The 13,015-nt window shown below is 51.9% G+C and overlaps 1 protein-coding gene across 1 annotated transcript in view; it reads left to right on the top strand.

The window, feature by feature from the left end:
- The window catches only part of LOC133082937 (acetylserotonin O-methyltransferase-like), a 195,311-nt gene that overhangs the window by 20,091 nt on the left and 162,205 nt on the right, over positions 1 to 13,015 (top strand). The gene's annotated exons all lie outside the window — the stretch shown is intronic.

Below are 13,015 nucleotides of genomic sequence, written 5' to 3'. Positions count from 1 at the left end.
TGAGGGTCCATGAGGGCGTGGGCAAAGCCTCTGAGTGTGAGGGGGACAGTATCCTGTGAGGTCACCATCCTGAGGATCCATGAGGACGTTGGAACAGCCTCTGTGTGTGATGGGGACAGTATCCTGTGAGGTCACCATCCTGAGGGTCCATGAGGACGTGGGCACAGCCACTGTGTATGATGGGGACAGTATCCTGTGAGGTCACCATCCTGAGGGTCCATGAGGACGTGGGCACAGCCTCTGTGTGTGAGGGGGACAGTATCCTGTGAGGTCCCCATCCTGAGGGTCCATGAGGACGTGGGCACAGCCTCTGTGTGTGAGGGGGACAGTATCCTGTGAGGTCACCATCCTGAGGGTCCATGAGGACGTGGGCACAGCCTCTGTGTGTGATGGGGACAGTATCCTGTGAGGTCACCATCCTGAGGGTCCATGAGGACGTGGGCACAGCCTCTGAGTGTGATGGGGACAGTATCCTGTGAGGTCACCATCCTGAGGGTCCATGAGGTCGTGGGTACAGCCTCTGTGTGTGATGGGGACAGTATCCTGTGAGGTCACCATCCTGAGGGTCCATGAGGACGTTGGAACAGCCTCTGTGTGTGATGGGGACAGTATCCTGTGAGGTCACCATCCTGAGGGTCCATGAGGACGTGGGCACAGCCTCTGAGTGAGAGGGGGACAGTATCCTGTGAGGTCACCATCCTGAGGGTCCATGAGGACATTGGAACAGCCTCTGTGTGTGATGGGGACAGTATCCTGTGAGGTCACCATCCTGAGGGTCCATGAGGACGTGGGCACAGCCTCTGAGTGTGAGGGGGACAGTATCCTGTGAGGTCACCAACCTGAGGGTCCATGAGGATGTGGGCACAGCCTCTGTGTGTGAGGGGGACAGTATCCTGTGAGGTCACCATCCTGAGGGTCCATGAGGACGTTGGAACAGCCTCTGTGTGTGATGGGGACAGTATCCTGTGAGGTCACCATCCTGAGGATCCATGAGGATGTTGGAACAGCCTCTGTGTGTGATGGGGACAGTATCCTGTGAGGTCACCATCCTGAGGGTCCATGAGGACGTGGGCACAGCCTCTGAGTGTGAGGGGGACAGTATCCTGTGAGGTCACCAACCTGAGGGTCCATGAGGATGTGGGCACAGCCTCTGTGTGTGAGGGGGACAGTATCCTGTGAGGTCACCATCCTGAGGGTCCATGAGGACATGGGAACAGCCTCTGTGTGTGATGGGGACAGTATCCTGTGAGGTCACCATCCTGAGGATCCATGAGGATGTTGGAACAGCCTCTGTGTGTGAGGGGGACAGTATCCTGTGAGGTCACCATCCTGAGGGTCCATGAGGACGTGGGCACAGCCTCTGTGTGTGAGGGGGACAGTATCCTGTGAGGTCACCATCCTGAGGGTCCATGAGGACGTGGGCACAGCCACTGTGTGTGATGGGGACAGTATCCTGTGAGGTCACCATCCTGAGGGTCCATGAGGTCGTGGGCACAGCCTCTGTGTGTGATGGGTACAGTATCCTGTGAGGTCACCATCCTGAGGGTCCATGAGGACGTGGGCACAGCCTCTGAGTGCGAGAGGGACAGTATCCTGTGAGGTCACCATCCTGAGGGTCCATGAGGACGTGGGCACAGCCTCTGAGTGTGATAAGGTCACAGTCTCAGCCCACCGCTGAAGGTTTCCTTGCTTTCGGGACATCACCACGTCTCAGGCTTTTGAATTGCTTCTCCCTCTCCAGGATCGTCCATTTTCCCCAGAAACTGTGGTTCTGTTAGTGGGGAATCATTTTCAGAGGCGGAGTTGCCATTGCTGGGAGGGCAGTGTTTCTAGACCCCTTCCATGGAGAGAACTAGGAAATGGATTGAACACGCTGAATTATTTACATGTCCATCCATAGGGGCATTACCGGGCAGTTACTCAGTTTTTATAACTTTGTCCTTGTGTGGCGTCCTACACCTGGAGCCTTGTTCCTAAGATCATCAATACTACTTGTTTGCCTTGTCCTGCTCTGTGCATGACGTCATTCCAAAGGAGCAAAACCAAGGTTACTACAAACAAGGGAACTGCCAGGCGGTGCTGTGGCTTGTCTGCAGTTCTTCTGTTTAGAATATCCACAAACTGGTGCGTCCACGGTCACAGAAACTATGGTTGTCGCCCGGAGGTGATGTGGCCAATCGAATCACAGCCTGCTCGTGGCCTTTGGTTTGCTTCCAGTGTTTAGGCCTTGCCTTCGCTTTTTATGTATTAATTCTTGGATGACTGACACATTTGCATGTTTCAAAAACCAAATGCTGATGAAAGGTACATGCAGAGAAATCCAGCTTGTAATCTGACCCCCTCACACGTATTTCTCCCCAGCTCTTGTAGGAGAGCTGATTTATGCTCTTTAAAAAAAAAAAAAAATTACAAAAATAAATAAATAAAGCCGCCATGTTTCCTGGGTGAAGCCACGCCCGGGAGGGACCTGGCACCGGGGCCGCTGCCCACAGCATCCACGGTCACCCTGCCCCTCACCCCCCCTTGTCTCTGAGATCCAAACGCAGCACCTGCCGGTTTGCATATTTCTCTGGATGGCCAGAACTCTGCAAGGGAAGCCATCGATGATGCTGAAGCCAGGGGCAGCCCTCGGAAGCAGGAGGAGCATGGCTTTGCAGGTCCGGAATTTCTACCCAGCAGGAAGCTGACCTCGGGCACGTCACCTACCTTCTCTGCACCCTCACCCTTCAAATTTAACAGACGGGACTGGGTAGTCTCTAAAGTGTGTCTTAAATGCCCTGTGATTCTTTGAATACGTCCAACCAATGCGTCTCAGCTGGGGTGATTTTGCCCCCCGCCCCCGGTTGGGGACACACCTGGCAGGGTCTGGAGTCGTCTTGGGCTGTCACGCTGGACTGAAGGATGCTGCTGGCAGCCGGTGACTGGGTACCAGAGATGCTGCTCAACACGCCACAGGGTACCCCACGTCAGAGAGTGGCCCAGCAGCCCCCGGTGCCCACAGTGCCGGGCTAGAGAGACTGGGTCAGGATGTGGTCACACTGCAGCTTCCCCGATCCCGTGGCTGTCACGACAGGACTGGCTCTTAGGGGTGCGTTGATTTCTTAAGAGTCCTCCTGAGCTGAGGGCTCTGGGAGGGTCACACTGTCTTCGTGGGGGTAGGAAGAGAAACAGGTATTGGAAAGACCTTCTTCAGAAGATGATGGAGAGCCAGCTGCTGGTCCCAGACTGTGCTCCCCAGCGTTGGTCCAGCTCCGTAGCCTGGGGAGGGACCGGGTGGACTCAGCAGGGAGGACCCTCCAGGGCGCCAGGAATCACCTGCTCTGGCTTCTTCCCAAATACCTCTCAGGACAGCCTGGAGCCTTGGAGGGAGACATCCTCCTGTTGCCACGGCGACGCTGGACCACTTGGGGCAGGACCGGGATGCCTGTCTGCCAGCAGATGGCGCCATGGGGCGGTTTAATGGACGTTGGCTCCACGGACCAGGCAAAGTCGCCAACCAGAGGAGGCTGGGGAGGCCCTAAACGGAGAAGACGCACCCACTTTATACCTTTGCCCCCGAAAATGTTAGGTTTCACGAAAAGAAGTACCTTTTCATCATTTTCCCCCGTGAAGTGCGATTACAAAGTAAGAATAAAAGGCATCATTCTCCAGGTTCTAAGTAAGGGAGGGGACACTGCCCCCCGCCAACACCCTGTCCCGCGGAGAGACACCCTGGGCCTGGTGGATAAAATTGTACAGTAGGGCCGGCTGCATCTCTCGCAGCAGAGCCCTCGAGCCATTGCCAGAAACACCACCTCTTTCTGGAGGTTTTCTGCCCCAATGAAGAATTTGCGTGGTCAGCGGTGATATGGAAGCCCCCAGTCAGCTTGTTTAGAAGAAAAGCTGCTGAAACACACAGCGCGGCATGAACCCTTTGGATTTTTAAAAAAAAAAAAAAAAACTACAGTTCTTGTACAGGGTTGTCACAGAAAACGAAAACCCCTTCTCTTTTGTTTCTCTGACGTATTAGCTTCCACGGGGGATGACGATGTATGCTGAACTGATGAACATTTCCCAAAGAACGTGTTTGCCGCTGCCTGGGTCATTGCAATGCCTCCTGCATCCTCCACTTGGGGCCCCAAGTCTGCACAAAGTAGAACCCCTTTGTGCGCAGGGGCCGAATGCATCCATCCATGTAAGTTAACGGTTCCTTACAGCAGAAACTAACACAGCACTGTAAAGTAACTATACTCCAATAAAAAGTCATTTTAAAAATTTAAAAAAGGGACTTCCCTGGCGGTCCAGCGGTTTAGACTCCGGGCTCCCAATGCAGGGGGCTCGGGTTTGATCCCTGGTCAGGGAACTGGATCCCACACGCCGCGGTGACGATCCCGCCTGCCGCAAACTAAGACCCAGCGTGGCCACATAAATAAATAAATATTTTTTAAAAATTAAAACAAAAATTTGCCTTTCTGGCTTTTTTCACTCCTGCAGAACGACCGTGTCTATGGGAAAAGCATTGAAGGGAAATATGGTATTGAAGGGAGACGGCAGTAAGCACACCCAAAACGCTCCTCTTTTACAAAGCTTTCACGCCTAGGATCTCATGGGACCCCTGGGGCCGACTGTGCAAGAATGGACTTGCCGGGCTTGTGCAAATGCATGCAGGGAGACGCTTGCGAAGGAGCGGAGACTGTCCTGTTTGGAACGACGCACCAGGGTGGGACTGTCATCCCCAGCCCCTGGCCCGTGGAGATGCTGGTGATGAAACTGCGCCGGAGATGGCTTACGGGGTCCTCCAGATCCGCTGGCGTTCATCTCTGGGCTGCCCTGTGCCCATGTGATTGACACCTACCTGGCTCTGTAACTGCCTGATTTCGGGGAGGGGGCGTCGGCCAATGGGTGAGAAGGGGCTGCTGCCTAGCAGGGTTTTCCTGGGTTCTTCTCCCCAAACTGAGCAGCTCTTTCCCTTGGTCTTCGAGACCTGGGGGGGGGGGTGCATCCCCCTCCCCTGGGGATTCCCCTTGGCTGAGCCCACGCTGTAGGAATGTCTAGTCTATGATCTCCAAGACGCTGACCCATACAGGAAGGAAGCAAGTAGCTTCTTCAGTGCCAGGCTGTACAAACGGATATTATTTGGACGTTGTCAGAATTTCAAAGGGCCATCCTCAGCTAGACAATACCTTGGCACCGTTTATTTTAAATTTTCTAATGTGATTCCTTAACAAATGTAAATCCGTATAGTAGGGTTTTTAAAAATATGTATTTATTTATTTATGTATTTATTTGGCTGCGCCGGGTCTTAGTTGCGGCACACGGGATCTTTAGTTGCGGCATGCAGGATCTAGTTCCCCGACCAGGGATCGAACCCCGGGCTGCCTGCACTGGGAGTGCAGAGTCTTAACCGCTGGACCACCAGGGAAGTCCCTGTGCCATATTTTAGATTCCACAGATAAGTGACATCATATGATTTTTCTTTGTCTGACTGACTTCACCTAGTATGACAGTCTCTAGGTCCATCCATGTTGCTGCAAATGGCATGATTTCATTCTTGTTTATGGCTGAGTCATATTCCACTGTGTATATGTACCACATCTTCTTTATCTCTTCTTCTGTCGATGGGCATTTAGGTGGCTTCCATGTCCTGGCTATTGTAAATAGTGCAGCTATGAACATTATTTTACTTTTTAGAATAATAAGTGATCTTCATGATGCTTATAGATGGACATGGCTACAGAATGGTTAGCTTTGGAAAAGTAGAAATTGCTTTAAAAATTTGTCATTAATAGTAAAACCATCCTCCAGATAACCTGACCCGCCACCCAAGTCATTAAGCTACCAGCAAATCAAAACCTAATGAGACTTTAGTTGGGAAAATAGATTCTAAAATTAGTCATAAACAGGTTCACATCTCTCAGGATGGCTAGTATCAAAAAAAGACCCCAGAAAATAACAAGTGTTGGTGAGGATGTAGAGAAACGTGAACACGTGTGCAATATTGGTGGGAATGTAAAATGGTGTTGCTGCTGCAGAGAACAGAATGGAGGTTTCTCAAATAGTTAAACACCGAACTACCATAGGATGCAGCCCTTGCGTATTTACCCAAAAGAAATGAGAGCAGAAACTCGGAGAGGTATTTGCACACCCACGTTCACTGCAGCGTTATTCACAATGGCCAAAATATGGACTGTAAATGTCCATAAACGTAAATGTTCATGCATGGGTGATGGACACACAGAATGGGGTCCATCCACACAGTGGAATATTACTCAGTCCTAAAAAAGGAGGGAAGTTCTGACGCAGGCCACAACATGGATGGACCTTGAGGACGTGAGGCTCAGTGACACAAGGCAGTCACAGAAGGACAAATCCTGTAGGCTTCCACTTATATGAGGTCCCTAGGGGAGTCAAATCCATAGAGACAGAGAGCAGGAGGGTGGGTGCCTGGGACTGGGGAGTGGGTGTTTAATGGGGACATTTTCAGTCTGGGCAGATGAAAGAGTTCTGGAGATGACGCTGGGGATGGTTGTACAACGTGAATATACTCAAGACCACTGAGCTGTACACTTAACAATGGTCAATTTGATGTGTGTCTTTTTTCCATCATGAAAACAAATCCCCTATAAAGGACTGTAGGCACATTCCCCTCAGTGCAGACGTGATGACCCAGGCCAGAGAAGGAAGCTGCTGGCTTTGGAGGACAGGCGGGTAACCTGTGCAGACAGAGGACCGAGAACAGGGGACAGAGAGTTCCACCCCCCACCCCGCCCCGGGAGCGGAAGCTAGGATTCCTGCTACCTGCCTTGGGAGAAGCAGCAGGAGGGTGGAAGGGTGGCATGGGGGTGGGTGACCCCGTCTGGCCCCTGGAGTTTCCCCTCCTTAGCAGGTGTGAGGTGGGCTCCAGGTGGGCGTACCTGCAGATGGGGGTAGGGAACGCACTCGTGGGGCAGAGCACGCCCAGTCTCCTCTCTCTGCAGCCAGAGTACTGGGGGAGACAAGTGCCTGTGAACCCCTGTCCCCCAGGGAGGCTGGCTCAGGGCCCCCAGGGGAGGGCACCTAGAGTGAGGAGGGGGTCCTAGCAGTGGGGAAGGGGCCACAGACAAGGTAGCGGGGGTTGCTGAGCTGCCCTGAGGAGCTGAGCCCCTGCGAGACCTGAAAGCAGGTGACCCCACCCCACTAGGTGAGAGGAACCTGCGCAGGTAGGGGTGGCGGGGGGCTGGGGGACACAGGTGTCCTGTCCGGGAAGCCGCGTCCCAGGTGGGAGCGAGCAGGTGTCCCGACGGACAGCAGGGGGCGCTCCTGCCCCATCATCCCGTCCACCTGCTCGGTCGACCCGTCGTCCCTAGAAATTCATCACGGAGGGAAGGCTTCCATGAGTGTCTGCAAACAGATGTTCCCTTGGTGAGGCCTGCCTTGCTGACAGCTCCCCGGCCCCTTTAAAACGTCTGTGCTGAGACAGTACAACCCCGGTTAGCCAGGAGGATGCTTCCCTGTGTCCCCGCCCCTGTCTTTCCTTTCCTCTCCACTGAGCTGCTTACCTGAGATTTTCGGGCGTGACAATTTCCGGAGAATTCGTTCGGTGGCGTCGAGAATTGGGCCACAAAGCACAACACGGGAGCGTCCGTAGAGGGAGGGACATGGGGTCGGCTCCCTGGGTCGTTTTAGCGAATGTGATGGAAATCTGTCACCTGTGCCTTGGCCTCGCTGCTGCTTTTACCCTGCAGCCCTCTCCCTGGGCTTGCGATGGTTAGATTTTCCATCACTGGATGTGTCATGTGAGGGCATCCGGACACCCTGGCCCGGTGGAATCCGACTCGGGGACGCATCACGACCCTTAGCGTGGGCGGCGGGGGCAGGAAGGTGGTCCTCGTCATACACAGAAGGAGGTTGGCCTGCGGGGGGGGCCCCCCTCCTTCCCCCCCACCATGGGAGGAGACCCGAGCGGCTTTTCCAACGATGATGACCGTGCCACTTAAAGCACCTGGGCATCGCCGGGGAGACGGCACAGTGGGAAACACACAGGTGCCCTGGGCTGGCCAGGTACCTCTCGGGAGGTAACCGCCCCGAGCATCTCGGCGCCTTTGCGCCGGGGGGGGGGGGGGGGGGGGGGAATGAGGGGGGGGGTGGCGGGGAATTGAATGTCAAGCTGGTGCAGTTCCCCAAGAAAGATGCCTGGTGGTGGCGCTCGAGGCGATCGCTCTGCCGGGGATTCTGGGTCGGAAGTGGCTTCCCATCTACTCGTGTCTGACTTATGACTTCTAGTAATTGTCCTGCTGTTTTACGTGGAGACCGGACCGGTGTGTGACTACATGTGTTACTTCTGTAATTATACAGCATCTGTTTATACCTGGTTCTATGATACATAATCCAAGGATGGCGCCCGTCCGTAGATATCTCCGGGTCTGTACTTATGACCCTGCGTGTGTGTCTACACCTGTGTGTGTCCGGGATGATAGGACTATATCTGTGTCTTTAATCCCTGACCACATTGCTGTCTCTGTATAATCTGAAAGCTTATTCTGTGGTCTGTCTATAAGTATAGGCAACCTATGTGTTCTAAACACAATTTTTTTTTTACAACGTTACAATTTATTCAAATACTTGGCATCTCTGTGCATTTTTTTTTCCAACTACAGAGACACCTCATTTATTCCAGGTGGCCATGGAAAGAGGTATTCCACACGACTGAATTAAAGTCTGAATTAAAAAAAAATTTTGAGTATAAATCTTCCTAAATTGGGTATGAATTTCCCCTACATTCTTCAATGGAGTTTGCCAATCCTGACTCAACTTTCTCTTTCTTTTTCTTCTTCCTTCCTTCCCCTCTCTCCCTGTTCTGTTTATTTCTCTCTTCTTGCTTTCTTGATTTTTTTTTGGTTTTTAATAACACAGGGTTCAAAACACCTGATATATTTCTTTATATTCTTTTCCATGATGGTTTATCACAGGATATTGAGTAGAGTGACCTGTGCTGTACAGTAGGACCTTGCTGTTTATCCATCCTATATATACTAGTCTGTATCTGCTAATTCCAAATTCCCAATCCTTCCCTCCCCTCCCCACCCCCCTTGGCAACCACAAGTCTGTTCACTATGTCTGACTAAACACATATTGAGATGTGTAATCTCAGGAAGCAATTTTCCCCCTTGGGATTATAGAATTATTCTAATAATGATTAATAATATTTTTTGAAGTGCTAACAGCCATATGGCACTTAGTCTGTGCGGGGCACCATCCTGCATGATTTCCATATTTCGTTCATTATTTTCATTATCAACCTCCCCCCAAGGCAGGCATCCTTATCCTCACCTTACAGATGGGGAAACCGAGGCACAGACCGTCACTGACTTGCTGGAAGTGAGCTTCAGCACTGAGCTTTGAGCCTGGGGGTGCTGGTGGTGGGGCTGGGGTCTGAGGGTCATGGGATGACCAGAAGTCACCCGATTGCTACGTGGAAGAGGGATGATGTGTGGACTGTTTTAAGGGACATGTCACAGTTCTTTGTTTTTCCAAATCAAGCCAGCCTGGGCTCTGCGTCCCCATTTGAGCTTAGGTGGAAGGGGATAATGAAAATTCTGGAGCGGGGATAACAGGGTCCTGTGGCTAAGACAGACAACTCCAGCTTTTATTTAAAGTCTACGGGGCTTCCCTGGTGGCGCAGTGGTTGGGAGTCTGCCTGCCAATGCAGGGGACACGGGTTCCAGCCCTGGTCTGGGAGGATCCCACATGCCGCGGAGCAACTGGGCCCGTGAGCCACAACTACTGAGCCTGCGCGTCTGGAGCCTGTGCTCCGCAACAAGAGAGGCCGCGATAGTGAGAGGCCCGCGCACCGCGATGAAGAGTGGCCCCCGCTCGCCGCAACTAGAGAAAGCCCTAGCACAGAAACGAAGACCCACCACAGCCAAAAATAAATAAATAAATAAAGTCTACGGCCCCCAAACCTAATGTCAAGTGTGTATGGAAAGGAGATAAAAGGCTGTGGACAGAGGGATTCAGCTTCTGGTTTCCATGGAGTTGGTCCAGCACCAGAGGGACGGCTTGTGAAGAGGTACTGTGTAACCCTGGGGAATATTTTGGTCCTTTGGATGGGAAGGCACTAGTAGAAATGTTTCGTTGAAAGTGTGGTTTTCCAGGAAGGAAATAAACATCAGTGCTCCCCTGGAGAGACAATAAATGAGGGGCGGACACAAGGTCCACCCTCCCCCCGCTCCCAATCTCAGAAAATCAGGTCCTCCTGGCTCATTACCTGGGGGGAAGCTGAGTCCCCCGCTGCTTCTAGGTGGAATGGGTGAGGAGGGAGAGCCTCGGGAGCTCGTGGCCTTGGTGTAGACGGGAGGAAACGTTTCCGGCGGGGAAGTTGTCTGGCGTGGCTGAAGTTATGGATGAGAGGGGTAAGAGAATTTATAAGTGGGGAGAAGAGGAAAAGAGCCTCAGACGGGACAGCTGACATAGCAATGGAGCCAGACATGTGGGAGCGGGGTGCAGGGCACGCCCACCCAGGCTGCCCGCTGCCTGCCCCACCTGGGGCCCCCGGGGACAGGACATGTGGAGATGTCAAGGCCAGTTCTTGTGTAACGTAGGCGTCAGATAAATTTCAGTTACTTAATGCAAGAAACTACAAAACTGCTTTGAAAGTGCAAGGTTTTTTTCTTTATAATTTAAAACAAAAATTGAGGATTATCAATAAGAGTTAGGAAAAAGATAGTATGCTTAAAAACTGCACTTCTTGGTGATAACCACTAGTTATAATTGGTGTATTTCTTTGCTAGGCACCAAACATTTAAAAATAGACTGATCATGTCTGTTTACTATTTTATTAGGGTCTTTCCTCCACATTCTGAAAGTTTCCTTAACCATGTGATTTTTGATGGCTGTGTAAATACATTGAATTGCTTCTCTTTTGGTAGGACATTTAGGTCATTTCTGACTCTTTTCACTGTAAATAAGCTATGGATGTCCTCACTCATTGAATCACTGATGGATTGATTGATTCATTCAGTAAACGGGTTCCAAGCCAGACCCCAGGCTGGGCCCCAGGAGAGGATGTGGGACCCTCAGGTGTGGTCCCTGGAGGTGATTCAGGGCTTAGACTGTTCATCCCACAGGCAGATGATAAATCCTACAGTGTGCTGGTCCCAGAAAGCCACCAACAGTGACACTGGTTTGATCCATATGGGCTTGAGGAATAACTCTAAAATACTGATTTCCGACTCAGATCTGAGGACCCAAGACTCATGTATGTGGACAAACTTCCACCCAGAAAGACTGTGCCGGTCAAGTCGGAGGGACCATTCCACCGAAGAGTCCACATTAGTCTTTATGACACGTGAAGTCTCATTTGCGTTTCTGCCATAACTAGCAGAGTTAACTTTTTACGGGATTATCGGCCCCAGGTATTTTTTTCCTCAGATGAGTTTCCAGTTCCTTGACTTTGCTTTGGCTTCCGTCGGATGCGTTGGCCTCTTCTGCTTAATTTGTCCCGGGAAAAGAATCATCTCCCTTTCGGCTTTTATCGCTTTTTATGCTTTTTGAAGCAAAAGGTGACAGGTCATTTGTATGACGATAAACGTGACACTGCTTATTCTAAGAACTTGGGAAACCGGGAGGATTTGTAAAAATAATAGGATTTGGATCCCTTGTGCCCAGAACACACCCCCGTGTGGCTTGTTCGTGCGGACGCTGGCTTTTGGGTTAAGTGCTGCTTCCCGAGAGGGGGTCCTCTCCCCATGCCAGCTGAGTAGGGCTGCCCGCCCGACCCCCATGCCCCCACTCCCTCCTCTTTATCGGCATCATTTAGGCCCTGGGCTACATGCAGCCTTGCTGGACTTTCCCTGTCGTGTACCGGGGACCAGGCTGCACCAAGAGGAAACCACAGGGACTTCCCTGGTGGCGCAGTGATTAAGAATCCACCTGCCAACGCAGGGGACACGGGTTCGAGCCCTGGTCCAGGAAGATCCCACATGCCGTGGAGCAACTAAGCCCATGCGCCACAACTACTGAGCCTGTGCTCTAGAGCCCGCGAGCCACAACTACTGAGTCCGCGTGCCACAACTACTGAAGCCCGCGCGCCTAGAGCCCGTGCTCCGCAACAAGAAAAGCCCCCACTCGCTGCAACTAGAGAAAGCCCGCGCGCAGCAGTGAAGACCCAAAGCAGCCAAAAATAAATAAATAAATATATAAATAAATAAATTAATTAAAAAAGAAAAAAAAGAAAGCGGAAACCACAGCCTTGGACCGCTGGCCGCTGCTAGCAGTCACCTTTCCCCAGGCGCGTTTTCACGTGCAGAGACACCCCACCCCCATCCCGGCTGCCCACCTCCCGAGCAGGTGCTCCACACAGAGCGCTCGGTACTCCGGAAACCGTCCAAACTGTGCCCGGAGGAGACTGGCTGGACATGACAGCCAGGTCCCAGGGCCGCCTGAGAGCAGAGTCTCCGTTGAGAAGAAACGAGGCTCTCACAGAAATAACACAAGTGGCTTCAAACAGCAAAAGTGAAGACAGTCCCTGTGGAAAACATCAGGATGTAGAGAAAGGAAGAAAGGATCAGAAAAGCGTCCGTTACCCTCCACGCAGGGCTAATTACTGTGTGTTTCTGAGGCACTTTACCTATTGATAAATACTTGAAGGAGGGTGGGTTTCAGCTGGAAAAATATGAGTCCTGGCCTGCGTGCAAAGCGTGATGACTTTGTGTTTGTACAAAAAGCCCATTTGCCTGCTTTGTCCGTTTCCAATCAGTTTGTAATTTGCCACTTACGTTTTTTTTAACCTTTTTTAAAAAAATAAATAAATTTATTTATTTATTTATGGCTGCGTTGGCTTCTCATTGCGGTGGCTTCTCTTGTTGCGGAGCATGGGCTCTAGGTGCACAGACTTCAGTAGTTGTGGCATGTGGGCTCAGTAGTTGTGGCTCCCAGGCTCTAGAGCGCAGCAGGCTCAGTAGCTGTGGCGCACGGGCTTAGTTGCTCCGCGGCATGTGGGATCTTCCCAGGCCAGGGCTGGAACCCGTGTCCCCTGCATTGGCAGGCGGGTTCTTAA

The sequence above is a fragment of the Eubalaena glacialis genome, chromosome Y, assembly GCF_028564815.1.
Source record: "Eubalaena glacialis isolate mEubGla1 chromosome Y, mEubGla1.1.hap2.+ XY, whole genome shotgun sequence".
NCBI classification, from domain to species: domain Eukaryota; kingdom Metazoa; phylum Chordata; class Mammalia; order Artiodactyla; family Balaenidae; genus Eubalaena; species Eubalaena glacialis.
The sequence above is the reverse complement of the archived record's forward strand: the minus strand, read 5'-3'. Positions and strand labels throughout refer to the sequence as shown.